General features: G+C 38.8%; 1 long non-coding RNA gene across 1 annotated transcript; it reads right to left on the bottom strand.

Moving 5' to 3' along the window:
• Window positions 1-17,148: 17,148 nt before the first annotated feature.
• On the bottom strand, window positions 17,149-20,735 carry LOC145538082 (uncharacterized). Its single transcript, XR_014076632.1, has 3 exons — window positions 19,269-20,735; window positions 18,430-18,527; window positions 17,149-17,355 (listed from the first exon to the last, which is right to left on the bottom strand). It is a non-coding gene; the product is annotated as an uncharacterized LOC145538082 (long non-coding RNA).
• Window positions 20,736-23,899: the final 3,164 nt, after the last annotated feature.

Below are 23,899 nucleotides of genomic sequence, written 5' to 3'. Positions count from 1 at the left end.
GTTGGACATGACTGAACAACTGAACTGATGATATGAGATGAGAAGGGTAGCTCAGATGGTCAAGAATCTTCCTGCAATGCATTAGACCTGGGTTCGATCCCTGGGTTGGGAAGATCTCCTGGAGAAGGGCATGGCTACCCACTCCAGGGTTCTTGGCTGCAGAATTTCATGGACAGAGGAGCCTGGCAAGCTACAGTCCATGGAGTTACAAAAGTCAGACACGACTGAGTGACTAACACACACACTCAATTTCTAGATTACTAACTATTCATCTTGACCCATTTACTGAAATTTTTTCCCATCATGTTAACATAAGATATGCATTTTATCTTAACTCTAATTAATACAGATATTTCAATTTCAGAATTGATATTTAATCATTTGTTCACCTAATTTTCCCTTTATCACACTGTTTTTAGTATTACTACTATAATCTCATTTCATTTTCTAGAAAAGATAGGTATGCCAAGAATTCTTCTATTCTTAACATTATTTGCATTCTTCCTGATTAAGTTTATATTTCATCCTTAGTGTGGAGCATCAATTTTATGAAAATCATAGGCTCCTGGGTATGCACAGATAACCAAATGGCAATGATTATAACAGTTTGGGATGATTCCTTCATAAGATAGAGGAGTAAAACTGGATCAAGGAAGTTCTATTTTACAATACCTAAGGTAAAGAATAGGTGAAAACAGCAAAAAAAAAAAAAAAAATCTATATATATATATATAGATATATATGTATAATAGTATGCACCAATAAAAAGAAGACAAGGAAAGAAGACATTTATTTAATATGGGGATCAAAGCTTATTTTAAAACTTAATGGAATTCTAAATGAAACTTTTTAAATTGCTTATAACAAGCAATATAGGGTACTGTATAGAATTGTGATTCTGCCAGCAATTATGTGTGATCCTAGAAATTCACCTAACTTCTCTGAGCTTCAGGTTTCACAAATGTACAATAAGGTGAAAACGTTCTAAGAATTATCATACAAACTCACATTTAAAAACACTTCATAGGTTGTTTTCCACAGAGTTAGAGCTTAAATATGGTAAAGTGAAAGTGAAAGTGAAGTCACTCAGTCATGTCCAACTCTTTGTGACCCCATGGACTGTAGCTCCTTCGCCCATGGGATTTTCCAGGCAAGAACAGTGGAGTGGGTTACCATTTCCTTCTCCAGGGAATCTTCCCCATCCAGGGATCAAACCTTCATCTCCCACAATGCAGGCAGATTCTTTACTGTCTGAGCCACCAGGAAGATATGGTGAGGCAGCTCTGCCTCAGTGGATTTCTTGGTCCCCCATATACTGAGATTCTTGCACATGCCAGCAGACAGGCTTACCCATTCACCTGATTAAGCTGCTTGGAACCCGAGTCCCCAATTTCTGGACAGAAAAGGCAGAGAGAAAAGAAAAATGTTTTAATTCTAGCATAGGGGTAGTTTCCCAAATTGCTATTAAGAACTGGAGTATTTCCTGCCATATCAGTAAAGCAAGGATATCACAGTCATCAGCAGTTCCACCCTCCAAATGTGAATTCCTGAGCCCTAAGGGCACTCAAGAAGGAGAAGAATATCTGTGATCTGGTTGCCATCAGGCTGCAGCCACTCCCTATGGTAAGCCCTGAGGACCTCAGGATATGAAAACCACAGGGTAGTGACCACAAGATAGCTGAGATGCCTGAAAGGAATGATTTCAGTGAGCCTAGACTCTTCCATTTTCCCATACGTAGGAAAGTGCTAAATTCCTTAATTTGGGATATCTGGTGTTCTTTAATTAACAATAATCTCTTGATGTTCAGGCTACCTTTGTTCAGATAGCCTTTGTTGTAAAATCTCTATATAATACCTTCACCTTTTGGGTCTCACATGCTAGTGGATGCCCCCCACAACTTTCCATCCCCCAATCTATATTTCCCGATATCTTGACACTCACAGGAGTTTCCATGGTCTCCTGGCTGCTGCCACCAATTGTTAGGCTGTATCCTGCAGGCTACAAGGCCTATGTTTGCCCAGCTTCAAGACAAAGAAAGAAACTGGTGTCAGCAACAGAGACATCACTAGCTTAATGGATGGGGGCACTTACATGTCTGAAGCAAGGTCCTGGAGTGACACTACACCATATGTGGTGCACTGGTGGCAGGCTTCATCCTGGGAGGGATGGGGGGGATTGGGGCTAGGGGATGGAGAAGTGGGGATTGGGGGGATTTTGCCAGTCATAGGGGAGCTCATTTCCCTGCTCTACTTACCAGGGAAAGCAGCAGAGGGGCACGCCCCTAACCACTCCTTTGATAAGAAAGATCACCAGCTGGGACCTTGGACAAGTACAGAGAGAGAGGCCAGTCATGTGCATAGGTGTACTGCTGGGGCAGGGCATGTACAGAGAGGAAGAGAACAGACAACTTGAGTGGCCTGACCATACATACAATCCTTAATTTAAAAAATACTTTATTGCTAAAATCAACAATAATCATCTGGGCCTTCAAATTTTTTTGCTTGTGAAGGTTTGAACTATCCTGAGAATTACTGCAGTGTGATACAGAGACAGGGAGTGTGCAAGGGTTGTTGGAAAATGGCATCAATAGACTTGCTTGACACAGGTTTGTCACAAACTTTCAATTTCTTAAAACTGGAATTATTTGTGAAGCAAGATAAACCAAGTATGCCTGTAATTCCCCTCTAATGTAGAAATTCCCAGTAAGCTCTCCTCATTCACTCCGTCTTCACATGCTCCAGCCATTCACACAACTGTGTCCTGTTTCTTTGTGGTTCTGGTTAATAATTTCCCCTTAAGAGTGCAAAGCCATCAATAAAAGTTTGAGTGAAAGGTCTAGGTTTTTCAGAAATGCTTATATAAGAGGTTATTGTTTTTCTTGTGATGAATATTTTTGGGAATGATGGAATGTCCCTGTTATAACACTGTAACAACACCTGTGGCAAAAAAGAACTAGAAAGCAGGATCCATTTTTCTTTGGAGGCTATTAAAATAATTTCAAAGGAAGAGTGCCATCTACTGGCCAAGATGGACTAGGACACAGACCAAGTCTGTAGAACAGGCATCTTGCTCCTCTAGGCAGAAGTCTGTCTTCTTCCATTAGCATTTTCTCCAGAGCTAAAAGGGTCTTTCCTGGAAAGAACTGATGCCAGTAACTTGAATAAGTCTGCTTCCTTGGTTTTTGTATTAGAGAGGGAAAATACTCCCAGCTTCAGACAGGACATGTCTTTGGGCTAAGGAACCTTTGCCAGATGAGCAGCCTGAAAGGTTAGGATGTGCTTCTTGCTTCCAGGCTGCTCATCTGGCAAAGGTACCAGATTTCTCACTTGCTTTACATACTTTAAGACCCTTGGAGGCTTAGAGCCTGGCATTTTGGTGTGGAAATGCAAGAGAAATCAGAGGAAAAAGATCCTTATGGAAGGTGCATTAAATCTTTCTTAAGAGTATGTTGTCAGTTTTTAAATTCCATTCCCAGTATGAGATCCTGTTGCTTGAATTTATAATTAGGAGAAAATTCTCAATGTCCTTTTGAATAATAACTGCACTTGCATCCCTTCCACTTTGACTCAGTAGTAAGAGAGAACACAGACACAAACAAAGAGATTTCAGAGAACTCAACTGTTGCTAACCATTAGCCTCGGGTTTATCTATTAGAGTAGAATTGAGGACTATTAAGGTAATCCAACTGTAACTCAGGAATTAACCAGGATGTGCGTATGTGTGTGTGTGTGTGTGTGCGTGTGTACTGCTCAGGCAGTGGGGAAAGGCTTCAATTTAGCCTCGATTTCTCAAATCTCTGCCTCAGGTTACAGACTTCTCTTTAGATTGCTTCTCTCCAAGTGACAAATGAGAGGGTTCTCTAATTCGTATGTTAAGTAAGTTTTGTTCCTTTTCTTTGTACCTTCAACACTTCGGGGCCCCATTTGGGGGCAAGACTACATGTACAATTTTTGGTCTCACCTGGCTGTCTTTGTGGAGGCTTCCCAGGTGACACCAGAGGTAAAGAACCTGCCTGCCAATCCAGGAGACATAAGAGACCAGGGTTTGATCCCTGGGTCAGGAAGATTCCCTGGAGAAGCAAACAGCAACCCACTCCAGTATTCTTGCCTAGAGAATACCATGGACAGGAGAGACTGTCCAAAGGGTCACAAAGAGTCAGACATGACTGAAGCAACTTAGCACGTGCACATGGCTGTCTTTGGGACTGTTTGACAACTTTCAAATATTATCTTTCCTTCCATTTTCTGGTTGACTTTTCTTTAGATTTAACTTACACTTTGCCATACTGTCAGCAAAAAACACATTTGTCTATATTCTCTTTCATGACATTCAAAATTATATTTGTTTTATTTTTGTCCACAAACAACTATCAAGTTTTGCCTTCCAGGGAAGCTGAAATGATAAACAAAAAAATCTCTAGTCTTGAAAATCACAGAAAATATGGTGATGCTCCTCTGCCATTCTTCTCCTTCCTTTTGTATTAACCCTAGGATGAAACGGAAAGGAACGCAGTAGGAGACAAACTGGCCAGTAAATCAATATGCAAAAATAAGGTCTTAAATGTTTTTTTGCTGTTATTTAAATTTAAAACAAAACATCATGAGTAAGTAAAGAGACAAGCTATTTCTCCCTGACACAGCCTGGGCCTCACTGCTCTGCATTCTGAGCATGAGACAGAGATGGATCGACAAGTCAGCCCAACAGAAGTATGTAGACTGAATGAACAACTGAAGGTCACCAATTTCTGTGACAAAAGCTTTTAATAATACAGAACACCATCACTGAATTCCCTATAGTCAACTCAGAAATTCTGAGCAAAACAAATGTTCAACACTTTAAGTAAAAGAGTTGAGCGATAAAAGCTGCAGTGGCAAAATAAAAATTGTCTACTAAATGTGTAACAATTGCAATTGGATAATGCCTCCACCTACTTAGCTCTCCACACTTTAGCTCTCAGCATCTGAGGGCTGCTGATACCTGGGGACATGGATCAGGAGAAGAGGAAGTCATCACTGAGAACTCCCTCCTTCACACAAACACTGCACGGGAGAGGGTGGGGATGCAGAAGATGAATGACTTTGCAAACAAAGAGACAAGCCCCTCCACAGTAGAATTCTGAAGTTCTCAGGATGTACTAAGCTTGCTCTCATGAGTGAGTCCCAGAGAGTTTGGGTTGAGGATACTCTGTTATTCCATAGTAAAAGTGCTACTAGAGGTGATAACCACCTGGTGAGTAGGTGGTGCTGGAAAGACAATTAATTATCTTGGAATTAGAATCTTCAGACTACATGCACCAGAAAAGAACCAGGACTCCTGGTGAGGGTATTGGCACAGCCTGTTGAAGACTATAGATCTACCGTAAAAAAACTGTTTGAAAGAAATCGTGATGTCTCGTATATTGTTCCTGACTGTTGATCTAGAGCCTATTATACAGGATGAAAGAAAAACACCAATACAGTAATATTACAACACCAATACAGCATATTAATGCATATATATGGGATTTAGAAAGATGGTAACGATGACCCTATATGCAAGACAGCAAAAGAGACACAGATGTAAAGCACAGACTTTTGGACTCTGTGGAAGAAGGTGAGGGTGGGAGGATCTGAGAGAATAGCACTGAAACATGTATATTGCCAAATGTGAACTAGATCACCAGTCCAGGTTTGATGCATGTGCTCAGGGCCAGTGCATGGGGATGACACTGAGGGATGGGATAAGGAAGGAAGTTGGAGGGGGGTTCAGCATTGGGGACACATGTACACCCATGGCTGATTCATGTCAACGTATGGCAAAAACCATTACAATATTGTATAGTAATTAGCCTCCAATTAAAATAAATTAATTAATTAAAAAAATAAAGAAATAGTCACAACCTAAAAGTTGAGAGTTATGCTTTATTTGGTGGGAATTCGGGAGACAGTATCTCAAGTCACCCTGAGAGAATTGATCCAAGGATGTGAGGGGAGAAAGCAGGTTATATAGAAGTTAGAAAGAACGGGCAGGTAGTCTGAACATCAAAAATGTTTTTGTGCATTAAAGCAAACCAGATATCTCAAGTTAAGGAATTTAGCATTTTTCTATGTTTGGGAAGAGGCAAGTGTCTGGGCTCACTGAAATCATTCCTTTCATGCATCTAAGCTATCCTCGGGCATTTTTCTTTGCATTTTCTTGCATCTTGCATTTTTTCACATCCTGAGTTGCCTTGGGCTCACCTTAGGGAGTAGCTGCAGTTTGGTAGCTGTTAGCCCACAGGTGTATGTCACCATCCTGAGTGCCCTGGAGGGCTGGAATCTCTGATGACTGTGTCATCCTGGTTTACTGATATGGCAGGAACACTCCATTCCTTATGACCTTGTGGGCGAGAGTAAAATGTAACCTCAGGAACCTGGAAGAATGTTCTCAAAGAACAGAAACTCCTGAGTAGCTCATTCATTAATAACCATAAGCCTCTTCTCTGATTAAAACAGAAAACAAAATATAGAAACCTATAGGGCCTGAGGGACTCTGACCTCCTATGTATAAGGTAAGGAGAGAAAAAATGCAGTTCAGAATCAAGGAAAAAATTTGTTCCTGACACAAAAAAAGGGATGTTTATATATATATTAAAATGTGTACATAAGTATGTATATGTCTATAAGTCTTTCAGTTCAGTTCAGTCGATCACTCGTGTCCGACTCTTTGCGACCCCATGGACCGCAGCACGCCAGGCCTCCCCATCTATCACCAACTACAGGAGTTCACTTAAACCCATGTCCATTGAGTTGGTGATGCTATCTATAAGCCTTTATATCCTTATATAACTTCAGCCTTTAATTAGTTTCTCATTTGGTTGATATCCATTTGGATTGACAAATCCACAGTATAGTGGGAAAATTAAACCTCTATTGTAAAACTTAAAAGTTTCGATTGATTTCATTTTAGGTCAAACAGAAAATATCTAAATGAAAACACAATGTGGAGGTGAGAGAGACATTTTCAGACAATGAGCACTGTCTTCCCTATTTAAAAGCCTTGCTTTAAATTTACTATTCCCTTTGAATAATGACTGCACTTGCATCCCTTCCACTATGACTCAGTAGTAAGAGAGAACACAGACACAAATAAAGAGATTTCAGAGAATACAAATGTTGCCAACCAATAAACTGGGGTGTGTCTATCTGGGTAGAATTGAGAACAATTAAGGTAATCCAGTTGTAATTCAGAAATTAACCATCATGTGTGTGTGTGTTCAGAGAGTGGGAGAAAGGCTTCACTTTAGCTGAGATCTATCAAATCTCTGCCTCAGGTTATAAATTTCATCTTTAGATTGCTTCTTTTCTACTGACAGATGAGAGGGGTCTCTAATTTGTATGTTAAATAAGTTTTCTTCTATTTCTTTCTTCCTTCATCACTGTGGGCCCCTTTTGGGGACAAGACTACGTGGAAAATTTTTGGAGTCATCTAGAAGTCTTTGTGGGGGCTTCCCAAGGTGGCACTAGAGGCAAAGAACCCACCTGCCAATGCAAGTGACATAAGAGACCTGGGTTTGATCAGGGGTTGGGAAGATCCCCTTGTGGAGGAAATGGCAACTCACTCCAGTATTCTTGCCTGGAGAATCCCATGGAAAGGGGAGCCTGTCCATTGGGTCCCAAAGAGTCAGACATGACTGAAGCAACTTAGCACACACGCATGGCTATCTTTGTGACTGTTTCAGTTCATATCAGTTCAGTCGCTCAGTCGTGTCCAACTCTTTGCGACCCCATGAACCGCAGCACACCAGGCCTCCCTGTCCATCACCAACTCCCTGAGTCCACCCAAATCCATGTCCATCGAGTCGGAGATGCCATCCAACCATCTCATCTTCTGCCGTCCCCTTCTCCTCCGGCCCCCAATCCTTCCCAGCATCAGGGTCTTTTCCAATGAGTCAGCTCTTCCCATCAGGTGGCCAAAGTATTGGAGTTTCAGCTTCAACATCAGTCCTTCCAATGAACACCCAGGATGATCTCCTTTAGGATGGACTCCTTCAAATATGATTCTTCCACTGTTTGGCTGAGCTTTTTTTAGATTTAACTTACACTTTGCCATTTTGTCAGCAGAAAAGTCACTTATCTTTCTTCACTTTCATGATGTTCAGATATACATATGTTTTTGTATTTGTGTCCACAAACAACTATTGTTTTGCTTTCCAGGAAAGTTGAAATGAGAAACAAAATATCTCAAGTCTTGAAAATCACAGATAATGAAGTGAAGCCCCTCTGCCATTCTTTTATTTCCCTTTGTATTAACCCTAGGATGAAATGGAACATAACCCAGGAGGAGAGAGACAAACTTTGACCAGCAAATCACTGTGTAAAATGTAAGTTCCTAAATTTTTTGACGTTATTTAAATTTAAAATGAAACATCACGAGTAAGTAAAGAAACAAGGCTATTTCGTCCTGACACAGCCTGGCCTCACGGCTCCGAATTCTGAGCATGAGACAGAGATGGATACACACGTCAGCCTAACAGAAGGATGTACTGAATGAACAACTAAAGGTCACTGATTTCTGTGATATAAGCTTCTAATAATATATAACACCATCACTGAATTCCCTATAGTCAACTCAAAAATTCTGAGCAAAACAAATATTCAACACTTTAAGTAAAAGAGTTGAGTGATAAAAGCTGTAGTAGCAAAATAAAAATTGTCTACTAAAGGTGTAATAATTGCAATTGGATAATGCCTTCACCTACAAAGACAAAAACACACTTTAGCTCTCAGCATCTTAGGGCTGCTGACCCTTGATACCTGGGGACACAGGTCAGAAGAGGAGGTCATCACTGAGAACTCGGGTCCTTCACAAAAACACTCCAGGGAGAGGGTGGGGATCCTGGAAGATGAATGATTTTGCAAACAAAGAGACAAGCCCCTCCACAGTAGAATTCTGAGTCCTCAGGATGTGGTAAGCCTGCCCTCATGGGTGAGTCCCAGAGAGTTTGGGCTGAGGACACTCTGTCATTCCAGAAGAAAAGTGCTATTAGAGCTGAAAACTACCTTGTGAGTGAGGCAGTGTTGGAAATACAATTAATTATCTTGGTTTAGAATCTTCACACTTAAGTGTACCAGAACGACCCAGGATTCCTGGTGGGAGTATTGGCACAGCCTGTAGAAGACTATAGGTCTACTGTAAAAAAACGGTGGAAAGAAACATTGATGTCTAGTATATTATTCCTGACTGTCAACTTGAAGAAAAAAGTCACAACCTAAAAGTTGAGAGTTATGTTTTATTTGGTGGGGGTATTGGCACAGCCTGTAGAGGACTATAGATCTACCCTAAAAAAATGGTGGAAAGAAATGGTGATGTTTAGTGTATTATTCCTGACTGTTGACTTGAAGAAAAAAGTTACAACCTAAAAGTTGAGAGTTATGCTTTATCTGGTGGGAATTCAGGAGACAGTATTTCAAGTCACCCTGAGAGAAGTGCTCCAAGGAGGTAGGGGGAGGAGCCAGGTTATATAGAAGTTTGCAAGAAAGGGCAGGTAGTCTGAACCTCAAAAGTATTTTTGTGAAGTAGAGAAAACCAGATATCTCAAGTTAAGGAATTTAGCACTTTGCTATGTATGGGAAGATGCAAGACTCTGGGCTCACTGAAATCATTCTTTTCATGCATCGCAGCTATCCTGGGGCCATGCGCCTTGCATTTTTTCCATCCTGAGTTCCCTTGGGCTCACCTTAGGGAGTGGCTGCAATCTGATAGCTGTCAGACCAGAGGCATATTCCTCCTTCCTGAGCACTCTGGAGGGCTGGAAACTCTGATGACTGTGTCATCCTGGTTTACTGATACGGCAGGAAACACTCCATTCCTCATGGCCTGTGGTCCCAGTGAAATGAAACCTCAGGAACCTGAATGAATGTTCTCAAAAGAACAGAAACAACTGCTTAGCTCATGCACTAATAATTACAAGCCTCTACTTTGATTAAAACAGAAAACAAAATACAGAAACCTATAGGGCCTGAGGGACTCTGACCTCCTACGGATAAGGTAAGGAGAGAAAAAATGCAGTTCAGAGTCAAGGAAAAATTTTCTTCCTGACACAAAGAAAAGGAACGTTTATATATATTAAAATGTGTACATAAGTATGTACATGTTTATAAGTCTTTACATCTCTACATAACGTCAACCTTTAATTAGTTTCTCATTTATTTGATATCCAAATTTGACAAATCCAAGGTTTAGTGGGAAAACTAAATTTCTATTGTAAAAATTAAAACTATAGATTGATTATATTTTCTGGGTCAAACAGAAAATGTCTAAATGAAAAAACAAAATGGATGTGAGAGAGAAAATTTCTGACAATAAGTACTGTCTTCCCTATTTAAAGCCTTGCTTTAAATTTATTATTCCCTTTAAATAATAGCTGCACTTGCATCCCTCCCACCTTGACACAGTAGTAAGAGAGAACACAGTCACAAACAAAGAGATTTCAGAGAACACAACTGTTGCCAACCAATAGCCTGGGGTGTGTCTATTTGGGTAGAATTGAGAACTATTAAAGAAATCCAATTGTAATTCAGGAATTAACCAGGATGTGTATCTGCATGTGTGTGCGTGTGTGTCTTTTCTCAGAGAGTGGGGAAGGGCTTAAATTTAGCCTAGATCTATCAAATCTCTGCCTCAGGTTACAGACTTGTCTTTAGATTGCTTCTCTCCAATTAACAAATCAGAGGGCTCTCAAATTCGTATGTTTTGTTCCTATTTTGTTCCAAAATAAGTTTTGTTCCTTTTCTTTCTTCTTTCAACACTTTGGGGCCCCTTTTGGGGGCAAGAGTACATGTACAATTTTTGGTCTCACCTGGCTGTCTTTGTGGAGGCTTCCCAGGTGACACCAGAGGTAAAGAACCTGCCTGCCAATCCAGGAGACATAAGAGACCAGGGTTTGATCCCTGGGTCAGGAAGATTCCCTGGAGGAGCAAACAGCAACCCACTCCAGTATTCTTGCCTAGAGAATACCATGGACAGGAGAGACTGTCCAAAGGGTCACAAAGAGTCAGACATGACTGAAGCGACTTAGCACATGCACATGGCTGTCTTTGAGACTGTCTGACAATTTTCAAATATTATGATTCCTTCCATTTTTTGGTTGGCCTTTCTTTAGATTTAACTTACACTTTGCCATACTGTCAGCAAAAAAGACATTTGTCTATATTCTCTTTCATGACATTCAAAATTATATTTGTTTTATTTTTGTCCACAAACAACTATCAAGTTTTGCCTTCCAGGAAAGTTGAAATGAGAAACAAAAAAATTTCTAGTCTTGAAAATCACAGAAAATATGGTGACGCCCCTCTGCCATTCTTTTCCTTCCTTTTGTATTAACCCTAGGATGAAATGTAAAGGAACGCAGTAGGAGAGAGACAAACTGGCCAGTAAATCAATATGCAAAAGATAACGTCTTAAATGTTTTTTTGCTGTTATTTAAATTTAAAACAAAACATCATGAGTAAGTAAAGAGACAAGCTATTTCTCCCTGACACAGCCTGGGCCTCACTGCTCTGCATTCTGAGCATAAGACAGAGATGGATCGACAAGTCAGCCCAACAGAAGTATGTAGACTGAATGAACAACTGAAGGTCACCAATTTCTGTGACAAAAGCTTTTAATAATACAGAACACCATCACTGAATTCCCTATAGTCAACTCAGAAATTCTGAGCAAAACAAATGTTCAACACTTTAAGTAAAAGTGTTGAGCGATAAAAGCTGTAGTGTCAAAATAAAAACTGTCTACTAAATGTGTAACAATTGCAATTGGATAATGCCTCCACCTACTTAGCTCTCCAGACTTCAGCTCTCATCATCTGAGGGCTGCTGACAGTTGATACCTGGGGACATGGATCAGGAGAAGAGGAGGTCATCACTGAGAACTCCAGTCCCTCACACAAACACTGAACGGCCCCACACTGGTCGTGAAGAGGTACTTCCAGGGAATCCCCGTGTATACCTTAAAAAGAAGGAATACAGTGACTGTGCCTGAGAAATCATCAGAGTGGAAATCATGAGATCCTTATCTTCATCAACCGACTTACAAGAAAGGTTAAGAAAGATGGATGGAGACCTGAACTCACCTTGACATGACTCTCACTGACTAAGATGCCACATCAGCCTGCACACTCACCTGTGTTCATTTCATTAGACTGTTTTTTGCTTTAGCCACCAAATTTATGAATTACTTCAGCCAATATTTTGTCAGTAGTAATAAGAAAGTAGATATAAAAGTATTCATCTGCAGGGGGCATCAGTCCTTAAGCAATGTTATTTATTATTTATTTTTCCTTCTTGCATCTATCCTATTTATAATATTTAGAAATTATTAATAAAATTACATTATCTGTATAGCCTATTAAAATTCTAAAACATGTTTACCATTCCATTTTATTAAATTTGTACTTTGTTCTATTTATTAAATTTGTTCTATTTATTAAATTCTTATCAAAGGAAATGAGTTTCTTTACTCAATAATTAAAATCCAAACCCTCATTTTAAAAATTTTATTAAGGAATGGGTGGTAACACTTACTTATTCATTCATTCCTTTCAGATAGTACATATAAATTGAGTATCCTATTGACCGGCTATGCAATTGCCACCAAAAAATACAAGTGAATAAAGTAAATGCAGTTCCTATTGCATTGAAACTCTCAGTCTTACAAAGAAGAGGACATTAAAACAGTATTATTGTTTATTTCATTTCAATTATATTAAAGACTGCAAAGAGAAGTGAAGGAAAAGAATGTTCTCACACTGAAAGTTTTAGGTACAAATGATGCTGGAAAGGAAAAATAATATTATATATTCTTTCTAAGTTGCCTGGAAGACATATAATATTCAGAGTCATTGACAGTTGGAAATTTTTAAAAAATGGCAAGGAGGAGGTATTAGTTTTAAATTGTTTACTGTGTGTCTGGTAATGAGGGCATGGGGATGGATGTGGTCACTTATAAATAGAATGGACAATGAGAAGAGGACCTAAACCTAATCCTTCACACCCTCAGTACTAAGGGTCAGGCAGAGGAGGGTCTGCAACAGGCACTGAGGCAGGGGGCAGCGCAGTGAGAAGGACAGAAGGATCAACAGGGGAGAGACTCCTGAAGGGAAGGAGTGTGTTTCAAAGACACAGTGGTACCTGCAGGGGAGGTGAGGCCTGAACTGTCCCAGAGGACCTGAAACATACGTCACTGGTGACCTTAGCAGGATCTGGTTTAGCAGAATTAATGGGGCAGAAACCAGGCAGGAGTAGGTTGAAAAGGAAACACAAGAATGAGAATTAGGGACCCTGTACAGAAAATTAAATTTTGTTAGTGAAGTGGAGCAGTGAAACGAGATGGCACATTGAGGAGATTATGAGTTAACATGCCTGTGCACATTTTTCTCATGTTTTCTAAGAATATTTTTCAAAGGATGGATGAATTTCCAGAAAACATTTTAAATATATGACTTATTTGATTTAAACAATTGTTTATTCAGGTATTTGATTTGACACATTGCTTTTTTGGCTAAAAATTAATTTAGCATTGTTCTAATTAGTCACTTTGTAGTGAATTTCAACAGTAATCCATTTGCCTCCTAATTTAAATTCTTTGTTCAATCAAGTTTTACAGTCAAGCTTCATTTTATCTGCTACTTCCTTTAGTCTTATATTGGTAATTTACATTATTTATCATTTTATAATCTCTCAGTTCAGTTCAGTTCAGTCGCTCAGTCGTGTCCGACTCTTTGCGACCCCATGAATCACAGCACGCCAGGCTTCCCTGTCCATCACCAACTCCTGGAGTCTACCCAAACTCATGTCCACTGAGTCGGTGATGCCATCCAACCATCTCATCCTCTCTCGTCCCCTTCTCCTCCTGCTCCCAATCCTTCCCAGCATTAGGGTCTTTTCCAGTGAGTCAACTCTTTGCATGAGGTGGCCAAAGTATTGGAGTTTCAGCTTCAACATCAGTCCTTCCAATGAACACCCAGGACTGACCTCCTTTAGGATGGACTGGTTGGATCTCCTTGCAGTCCAAGGGACTCTCAAGAGTCTTCTCCAACACCACAGTTCAAAAGCATCAATTCTTCAGCGCTCAGCTTTCTTCACCATCCAACTCTCACATCCATACATGACCACTGGGAAAACCCTGGCCTTGACTAGATGGACCTTTGTTGGCAAAGTAATGTCTCTGCTTTTAAATATGCTGCCTAGATTGGTCATAATCTTCCTTCCAAGGAGTAAGCGTCTTTTAATTTCATGGCTGCAATCACCATCAGCAGTGATTTTGGAGCCCAAAAAAATAAAGTCTGACACTGTTTCCACTGTTTCCCCATCTATTTGCCATGAAGTGATGGGACCAGATGCCATGATCTTAGTTTTCTGAACGCTGAGCTTTAAGCCAACTTTTTTACTCTCCTCTTTCACTTAATCATTGATATATACATTTTCTCTATGTTACAGCCATATTCTTTTGATGGATATGTGTTTTTAATTTCTCCTGTGTACACAGAGCTAAACAGCCTCTTGTATATTTTGCTAAGCGCTATTTAGGACGTAGAAGCAAGCCTCTCCCCAGTCACATTCATTCCTCTTTTGAACTGGTATGCATTTGGTGCCCTTTCTTGTTCATCTGTTTTTACATTAAATTCAGTATTTCATTAGTGTTTTTTTTCCTTTTTGGATCTATCATATGAGAATCTAAATTGCTTTTTGTTCAAGTGCCAGGCAAGTTTCCTGGAATATTTTATTGAAATATCACTTCTTTCCTCATTAACAAGAGGTATATCTTTTGCATAAATCTTTAGCTAATGATCAGCATCTAATTAATTCTGATAATATGGCAATTTTTGAGATTTTTTTTTTTTGCTTTATTAATATGGTTACTGAACTTTACTCACTGCTACATGGTTTTACTACAGCTACTTTAAAACTCATTTAATGCTTATGACTGAGGAAGTCAAAGTCAAATATTCCATTCTGTTTTTAAATATTGTTGCTTGCATTATTTCCTGATTAGTTTTAGAATTGTTCTAAGGTTAATAACATTGGCTTAATGAGAATCACAAACATTTGTGGATCCCCAAAAGGCTAATTGAGTGCTGAAAGCTGAGTGCCGGAAGAAAGCTGAGCACCAAAGAATTGATGCTTTAGAATTATGGTGTTGGAGAAGACTCTTGAGAGTTCCTTGGACTGCAAGGAGATCCAACCAGTCCATCCTAAAGGAAATCAGTCCTGAATATTCATTGGAAGGACTGATGCTGAAGTTGAAACTCCAATACTTTGGCCACCTGATATGCTGCTGCTGCTGCCAAGTCGCTTCAGTCGTGTCCAACTCTGTGCGACCCCACAGATGGCAGCCCATCTAGTGGATGCTGGGAAGTTTCAGGAAAGCCCACACCCTGCTGTCTTCCCTGAGATGTCTCCGCAGCATCATCAGTACAGAGGGCCCAGGATGTTTGGGATAAGCCCCTCTTGGAGAAATTCCATATGGACATCATCAGTAGTTGGAACAGCTGGAGATGTGTTTGAGACAAGAGAACGATTTAGAAGAGAACTTGCTAGAAGTGAGGATTCAAAACTGGTTGTGAAGATCTACTTTCAAGGAATGAACCTTTCCCTAAAGGGGGAAGGATACAGAGCTCCGTGTTTAAGAAATTAACACAGTGGAAATCAACAGATACTTTCTCTTCATTAACAAATTTGTAAATTAAGGGGAAAAAAAGAAAGAGAACTAAGCTTTCACAAAACAGTGGCAAAATGATTCTTACAAAGTTCAGGTTTTCATGCATTTAGAAGTTGCTTTACCAGCTGAAAACTGAAGTCTAGAATCAGCAATGATGAGCTTAAAAGCAGAGAAATATGAATTATACTCAGTGATTTAAGCCTGACAGGTTTAAATCAGTTACCATGTATTTATTTTGCATATGGTATTTATATCTTACAGAACAAAGTGTTTTCATTACCATGTATAAAATTTTATTTTGTAAACATACATGCAATTTCTCAAATGTAATGTGCTCATGTGTTCAGTTTTTAATGCACACAGAAACTGCAATCAAGTTGATGTTTTTCTGTGTGAGATCTATGCTGGAAACAAGGAATACCTGTATTTCCCTGGTTGATTTTGGGCTGAATTTCAGTGAGGTATCTTTGTTCATGACCCATCGACATATTAAGTCCTTGGGATGAGGGAGAATCTCTGGACACATGACATAAGTCAAAGAATGATTAAGTCCACACTTTTAGATAACAAATTTGAGGATATGGACCAATAAAGAGCTGGATGTGCTTTTATAGACAAGAACTAAGAAAGGAGACTGCAATAATAAAACAGCAGTGCTTGAGTCACAGATCTGAGGAGTGCTCCTCCACTGTATTGATCCTGTTCTGATATTGCCTTGTATCTAAACTAATGCCTTTGTTTATATCTATAAAAGAAAGGTGGAAATATGTCCAGGCAAGCTGCAGTTTAGAAAGCACCATTAAAATGCATATGTGTTTATAGCCACATCTATCCTAAGTAGAAATGCTTCGAACAGGAAAACATCCTGCAGAGGTAATGACTGGAGAGTGGGGGAAATGCAGTCAGTTCCACCTGATGATTCAGATGGTCAACAAATATCCTGGGTGGAAACAGGTGTGAGTATTGGGAGAATTTGGTTTAGTTGGTCTAGCAGCCATCAATATCATTCAAATATGGGTGAATGGTGATACATGTGTATGTGTGTTGAGGGGTTCACGTGTGTGCCTTTGTTTTTGTTTGTGTGTTGAAAGCTACTGGGTTACAGTAGCAAAAACCCTAGTGTCTACAAGGAAACAGTATATAAAGAGCACTTAGAATATTAAGACTTTGTCAGCTATTTTTAATGTCTGAATATGTTGTATGTTCCATTATTTTTTCTGGCTTTGAGAAATGTTTATTAAGGCATGAAGATAAGTTACTCTGCTCAGAAAATGGCATGGGGAAGCTATCATTGAACTCTACTGTTGAAACTATGGGTTGTGAAAGCTTAAAACTGAGTTGAAATGTTACAGCTTTGAAACCTTTTAAATGACATAATGTGCTAAACAATGTAAATCTGAAATCTTATATGAGTCAAAATATTTCTGCTGATTATCTGATGATGTATACATATCAAGTTTTCTATATTGTTTTATTTTTTGCTTGTTTTCTTTTTAAGAGGAAAATTTCATAAAAATTCTACCTTGAAGCTGTTTTCCTGGAATGGACGGTTGGTGGTTTAGTCGCTAAGTCGTGTCCGACTCTTGTGACCCCATGGACTGTAGCCCGTCAGGCTCCTCTGTCCGTGGGATTCTCCAGGCAAGAATATTGGAGTGGGTTGCCATTTTCTTCTCCACCTGGAATGTATAGGGAATTTCAATTTGAACCAGTAGAGGGCAGAATAACATTAGTCACAGAAGTCAATTGAGTCATTGTAAACAAATGAATTAACTTCAGATATTCATGTCTTAGTGCATTTGGTTAGCTAACATAACACAATGTTATACTCATCCTTAGGGAACACAATTAAAACAATTTTTACCAGTGGTCACCCATTCAAATGTGCTTCTTAGCAAAGAGACACCAGAGGACAAAGCTAAGTTATTACAATCAGAATGGAAAAAGTTCCACTTCTTTTAAAAAAACAATGATATTGGATGTCTGATACTGTCAGATTAGACAGTAAATGACGTGTTAGGCTGACATCCCCATTTTAAAGCTTACCTTTTCCTCTTCATTTTGCATTATTTACTTATTCTAGATTTCTGTAAACATACTTGATTTATTTCAATAGGATGGTACGTGGAAGATTTTTGTACAGTTTTTTTCTAAGCTGGTTACCACAATCAATAAGGCAATCAGTAACGTGGATTTTTGATCCAAGTACTGGGAACAATTCAAAACAATCTATTCATCAGTATTTAATATGAAAAAACTAAACTTTCACCTCAAATATTTTGGTGCAATATTTATTAAAAAAGAAATTAGTAATATATGCATCATCTTTTAAAACCCCAAACTAGTGGGAAATAACAGAAAAATGAGAATAATATCAATCAGGTTTCTTTATAAACAGGAAAAATGATAAAGTGGAATACAGATATACCTCAGAGATTTGCAAGTTCAGTTTCAGGCTACTGCAATAAAGCTAATATTGTAATAAAGTGAGTCACACAAACTTTTTTATTTTCGAGTGCATCTAAGTTCTATTTAAATTATACTGTAGTCTATTAAGTGTGCAACATTATGCTAAAAAATAATACACATACCTGAATTTAAAAATACTTTATTGCTAAAAAATGCTAATGATCATCTGAGCCTTCAGTGAGTCATAATCTTTTGGTAATCGTTTAACATCAAAGATCACTGATCGTGGATCACCATAACTAATACCATAATAATTAAAAAATTTGAAATATCATGAGACTTACCAAAATGTGACATAGACACAAAGTTTGAAAAATGGTGCTGATACACTTGTTCAACGCAGGTTTGTCACAGACCTTTCATTCATAAAAAATGCATTTATCTACAAAGCACAATAAAAGAAGATACACCTGTATTCTTGCTAAAAATTAGGTAAAAACCAATGATGCCTACCTTCCCTTCTAGTATTTAATATTGTGGTGGAATAATAACAAGTTAAAAATATATGAAGCAAATACAAGGAAGCAAAATTATTATAACAAGTAGAAGATACAGTTTCCAAGGCAAAAGATTAACTTTGAGCTCTGTTAATGAACACTCCACCATAAATCTAGCCACTCTTGACTCCTCTATCACCATGGATTGGCTTTGCCAGTTTCTGAACTTATTATAAATGAAAATAATGTTAAAATACTTTATCTGTGTCTAGCGCTTTTGCTCAATGTTATGTCTGTGAAATGATCCATATTGTTTTGTGTATCAATAATTCATTATTATTATGCACTATGTTGTTTGAATAGATCAAAATATATGTGTCAATTCTATTATTAATGTAGTTTAGCTTTGTTTCTTTGGCATGTGTTGGGACTACTATGATGAAAGCTTCTGTTAGCATACTTGGACTTTTCTTTTGGTGTATCTAAGCAATAATTTCTGTGGATATATGACATATGTGGATATATGACCAGGGGTGGGTAGAGTGGCTTTGTCACAGGGTGTGTGTTTACATGTTTATCTTTATAGAGAGTACCAAGCACTTTCCAAAAGTTTTAGTAGTTTACACTTCCATCATCAACAATTGTATGTCTTTTTATTTTTTTTAATTTAATATTTTTAGTTTTACCTATTCTGGTGTGTGTGCTGTGGTATGACATTTTGGCTTTAACTTGCATCCTATGATCAGTCATGATGTTGATCACTTTTTTTCAAGTTTATTGATCATTTGGAGATTCTCTTTTGTGAAGTGTGGTTTCATAAAATATGCAGATTCTCATTTTCTTCTTGATACTGAAATATATATTTTAAAAATACGTAAGAAAGATACAGACATAAATAAGCTAGAAATGCAAGTAAGTTCATAATCTTTGGAGTTTGGAGTTTTTTTAACCTGGCTGGTCTGACAACATCACGATTGTCTTTGGGATTGGCATGGGATTGTTCTGATCCATCCAAAATGTGTCCTTAGTAGAGTTTCATTGTAGGTTCATACTCCCTGCAGGTAAGAGATCTTGACTAATTCTGTACCAGAAGTCCTTTTCTCAATTGTCTTTCTTCCCTAAATTGCATCCTAGAAGTTTCTTCTTTCATGTTAATTTTATCTAAGAGCAACCTTTCTGATTGGAATAGAGACATGTAGAGAAATTTCTGCTGTAACTTAGTCAACAATTGCTGGAAGTGTTAAAGGTAAGTTTAAAGCAAGATACTGAGTTTTAGGAGTCCTTTTTAGTGAAAATATTTGCACTAAAGAGAAAATAAGTTTATACCAAGAGGCGCAGATACATAGATACAAGATCTAAATAGTGCTGGAAAAAACAATCAGGATGTACTTTATTCATCCATAAACTACTATGAAAAGCCATATAGCAAAGAAGACATTAGCATTCAGGAATCAGTTACTTAAAGTTATACCAATGTTTTCATTCATTAAATGAGAAACATATATTAAATTTTTCTTATTTATATATTATCAGAAAAAGATGATTTTTACCCAAAATTCTGTCTGTCCCATCTTTATCTTTTAACAGAGTCTAGTGAAGTGGTTACTCTTGCCTGGAGAATCCCATGGACGGAGGAGCCTGGTAGGCTGCAGTCCATGGGGTCGCTACGAGTCAGACACGACTGAGCGACTTCACTTTCACTTTTCACTTTTGTGCATTGGAGAAGGAAATGGCAACCCACTCCAGTGTTCTTGCCTGGAGAATCCCAGGGACGGCGGAGCCTAGTGGGCTGCTGTCTATGGGGTTGCACCGAGTCAGGCACGACTGAAGCGACTTAGCAGCAGCAGCAGCAGCAGTGAAGTGGTTTGGTTCTTCCATACTGTCCCTGGTGATACAAAGGCAGGAGTCATCTTCCAGTAACAGCTCCGGGAGACTGAGCTAAGACAAGTGCCCTTTTCTTCAGAAAAATGGAAATAATGGACACAATTTAAAAGAGTCAATTTTAAGCACATAGCTAAGAAGAAAATAAAAAGGAATGGTACGTAGGTTTCAAAAATTAAAAGGTAGTTTAAAGATCTCATTTCTTACCCTCCATTCCCTCAAATCCTACTCCCTAGGAACAATGAGACATCAGTTTTCCCCAGTGTAATCCATTTAATATCATTCAAAATGTTATGAACGAGCTTGGATTTAGGTGAATACTCTTTACCTAGAAGAATTTAATGGCTGTGTAGTATTCCACAGTATGAAGGGGTCAGTATTTACTTAACCAAATCCTCTACAATAGCACATTTGACTACAATTACCCTTTATATAAATAGGGATGCAAAAAATAAATTTGTATTCCCATTTGAGTAGGGAATATAAGTACCCAGAACTGCATTTGGTGAGTCCAGTGGTTCAAAAATTTTGGTAATTTTTCCAAATTAATTACCGATATTTGAAAAATTTTATGCTTCTACTGTGTATAGGTGTCAGCTCCTATCCCAACCATCAGCAAGCTATTTTGTTCTTTATCAGATATTTCCCTATAGAATGCCACAACTGAATCCTTGATATGTCCAAACTCATCTCTTTGTCCTTCTAATTTCAATCTATGGTAGAAATCTACTTAGCTAGAGGCACTTGGGGGACATTTTTGTTATTTATTTTAGCTCCTGAATGTTATCCCACCCACAAGAGTGTGTTCTCTCTCCCTTCCTCTTCAGTTCAGTTCAGTTGCTCAGTCATGTCTGACTCTTTGCGACCCCATGAACCGCAGCATGCCAGGCCTCCTTGTCCATCACCAACTTCTGGAGTCTACCCAAACTCATGTCCACTGAGTCGGTGATGCCATCCAGCCATCTCATACTCTGTCGTTCCCTTCTCCTCCTGCCCTCAATCTTTCCCAGCATCAGGGTCTTTTCAAATGAATCAGCTCTTCGCATGAGGTGGCCAAAATATTCGAGTCTCAGCTTCAATACCAGTCCTTCCAATGAACACCCAGGAGTGATCTCCTTTAGGATGGACTGGTTGGATCTCCTTGCAGTCCAAGGGACTCTCAAGAGTCTTCTCCAACACCACAGTTCAAAAGTATCAATTCTTCTGCACTAAGCTTTCTTTTCTTTTTTTTTTTTTTTATAAATTTATTTATTTTAGTTGGGGGCTAATTACTTTACAATATTGTAATAGTTTTTGCCATACATTGACATGAATCAGCCATGGGTTTACATGTGTTCCCCTTCCTGGACCCCCCACCCACCTCCCTCCCCATCCCATCCCTCTGGGTCATCCCACTGCCCCGGCCCTGAGCCCTTGTCTCATGCATCGAACATGGAATGGTGTTCTGTTTCACATATGATAATATACATGTTTCAATGTTATTCTCCCAGAATATCCCACCCTCACCTTCTCCCTCAGAGTCCATAAAATTGTTCTATGCATCTGTGTCTCTTATTCTGTCTTGCATATAGGGTTATTGTTACCATCTTTCAAATTCCATATATATGCATTAGTATACTGTATTGTTGTTTTTCTTTCTGGCTTACTTCACTCTGTATAATGGGCTCCAGTTTCATCCATCTCAGTAGAACCGATTCAAATGTATTTTTTTTAATGGCTGAGTAATATTCCATTGTGTATATGTACCACAGCTTCCTTATCCATTTGTCTGATGATGGACATCTAGGTTGCTTCCATGTCCTGGCTATTGTAAACAGTGCACTAAGCTTTCTTTACAGTCCAAAACTCACATCCATACATGACTAGTGGAAAAACGATAGCCTTGACTAGATGGACCTTTGTTGACAAACTAATGTCTCTGCTTTTTAATATGCTGTCTAGGTTGGTCATAACTTTCCTTCCAAGGAGTAAGCATCTTTTAATTTCATGACTGCAGTCACCATCTGTAGTGATTTTGGAGCCCCCCAAAATAAAGTCAGCCACTGTCTCCACTGTTTCCACATCTATTTGCCATAAAGTGATGGGACCAGATGCCATGATCTTAGTTTTCTGAATGTTGAGGTTTAAGCCAACTTTTTCACTCTCCTCTTTCACTTTCTTCAAGAGGCTCTTTAGTTCTTCACGTTCTATCATAAGAGTGTTGTTATCTGCATGTCTGAGGTTATTGATATTTCTCTCAGCAATCTTGACTCCAGCTTGTGCTTCTTCCAGCCCAGCATTTCTCACGATGTACTCTGCATATAAGTTAAATAAGCAGGGTGACAATATACAGCCTTGAAGTACTCCTTTTCCTATTTGGAACCAGTCTGTTGTTCCATGTCCAGTTCTAAATGTTGCTTCCTGACCTGCATACAGGTTTCTCAAGAGGTAGGTCAGGTGGTCTGGTATTCCTATCTCTTTCAGAATTTTCCACAGTTTATTGTGATCCACACAGTCAAAGGCTTTGGCATAGTCATTACTAGCGTGTGAGATGAGTCCAATTGTGCAGTAGTTTGAGCATTCTTTGGCATGGCCTTTATTTGGGATTGGAATGAAAACTGACCTTTTCCAGTTCTGTGGCCGCTGCTGAGTTTTCCATATTTGCTGGCATATTGATTGCAGCACTTTCACAGCGTCATCTTTCAGGATTTGAAATAGCTCAACTAGAATTCCATCACCTCCACTAGTTTTGTTCGTAGTGATGCTTCCTAAGACCCGCTTGACTTCACATTCCAGTATGTCTGGCTCTAGGTGAGTGATCAGACCATCGTGATTATCTGTGTCATGAAGATCTTTTTTGTACAGTTCTTCTGTGTATTCTTGCCACCTCTTCTTAGTATCTTCTGCTTCTGTTAGGTTGATACCATTTCTGTCCTTTATTGAGCCCATCTTTGCATGAAATGTTCCCTTGGTATCTCTAATTTTCTTGAAGAGATCTCCAGTCTTTCTACTAGACACAAATGGGTCCTTCAATGTATTTTTCCTATTACTGCACAATTTGCTCTGGAACTATGCTTATTTCTTTACCAGTTCCATCTGTCCTTTTTCTCCTCCACCTGTTCCTCCCTCCCAAGCAATGCGAATAGATTAGAAGATGTTACTTTAAAATGTCGGCTATATGGAATAATACACCAGCTAAGACTTTGGTTCTTAATGCTCTCAAATTAACTGTTTTGATCAGATTTATGACTACCTTGTTCATGTGACATGAAACCGAATGAATCTGTTATTGAGAACAAATAAATAAATTTCTCCCAGGGATCTATGCCTTGTTTAGTACAAGGCTTATACTGAAACTTGGAATAAATTTTACTAAAACAACATGCACTTAGCTCTCTTACACAGAAAAAGTTACATGATTTATGAGTCAAGGGCACCTGCCTTTTGTTTTACTCAA

Source organism: Giraffa tippelskirchi, chromosome 1 (genome assembly GCF_054371585.1).
Source record: "Giraffa tippelskirchi isolate mGirTip1 chromosome 1, T2T-mGirTip1v1.2.pri, whole genome shotgun sequence".
NCBI classification, from domain to species: domain Eukaryota; kingdom Metazoa; phylum Chordata; class Mammalia; order Artiodactyla; family Giraffidae; genus Giraffa; species Giraffa tippelskirchi.
The sequence above is the reverse complement of the archived record's forward strand: the minus strand, read 5'-3'. Positions and strand labels throughout refer to the sequence as shown.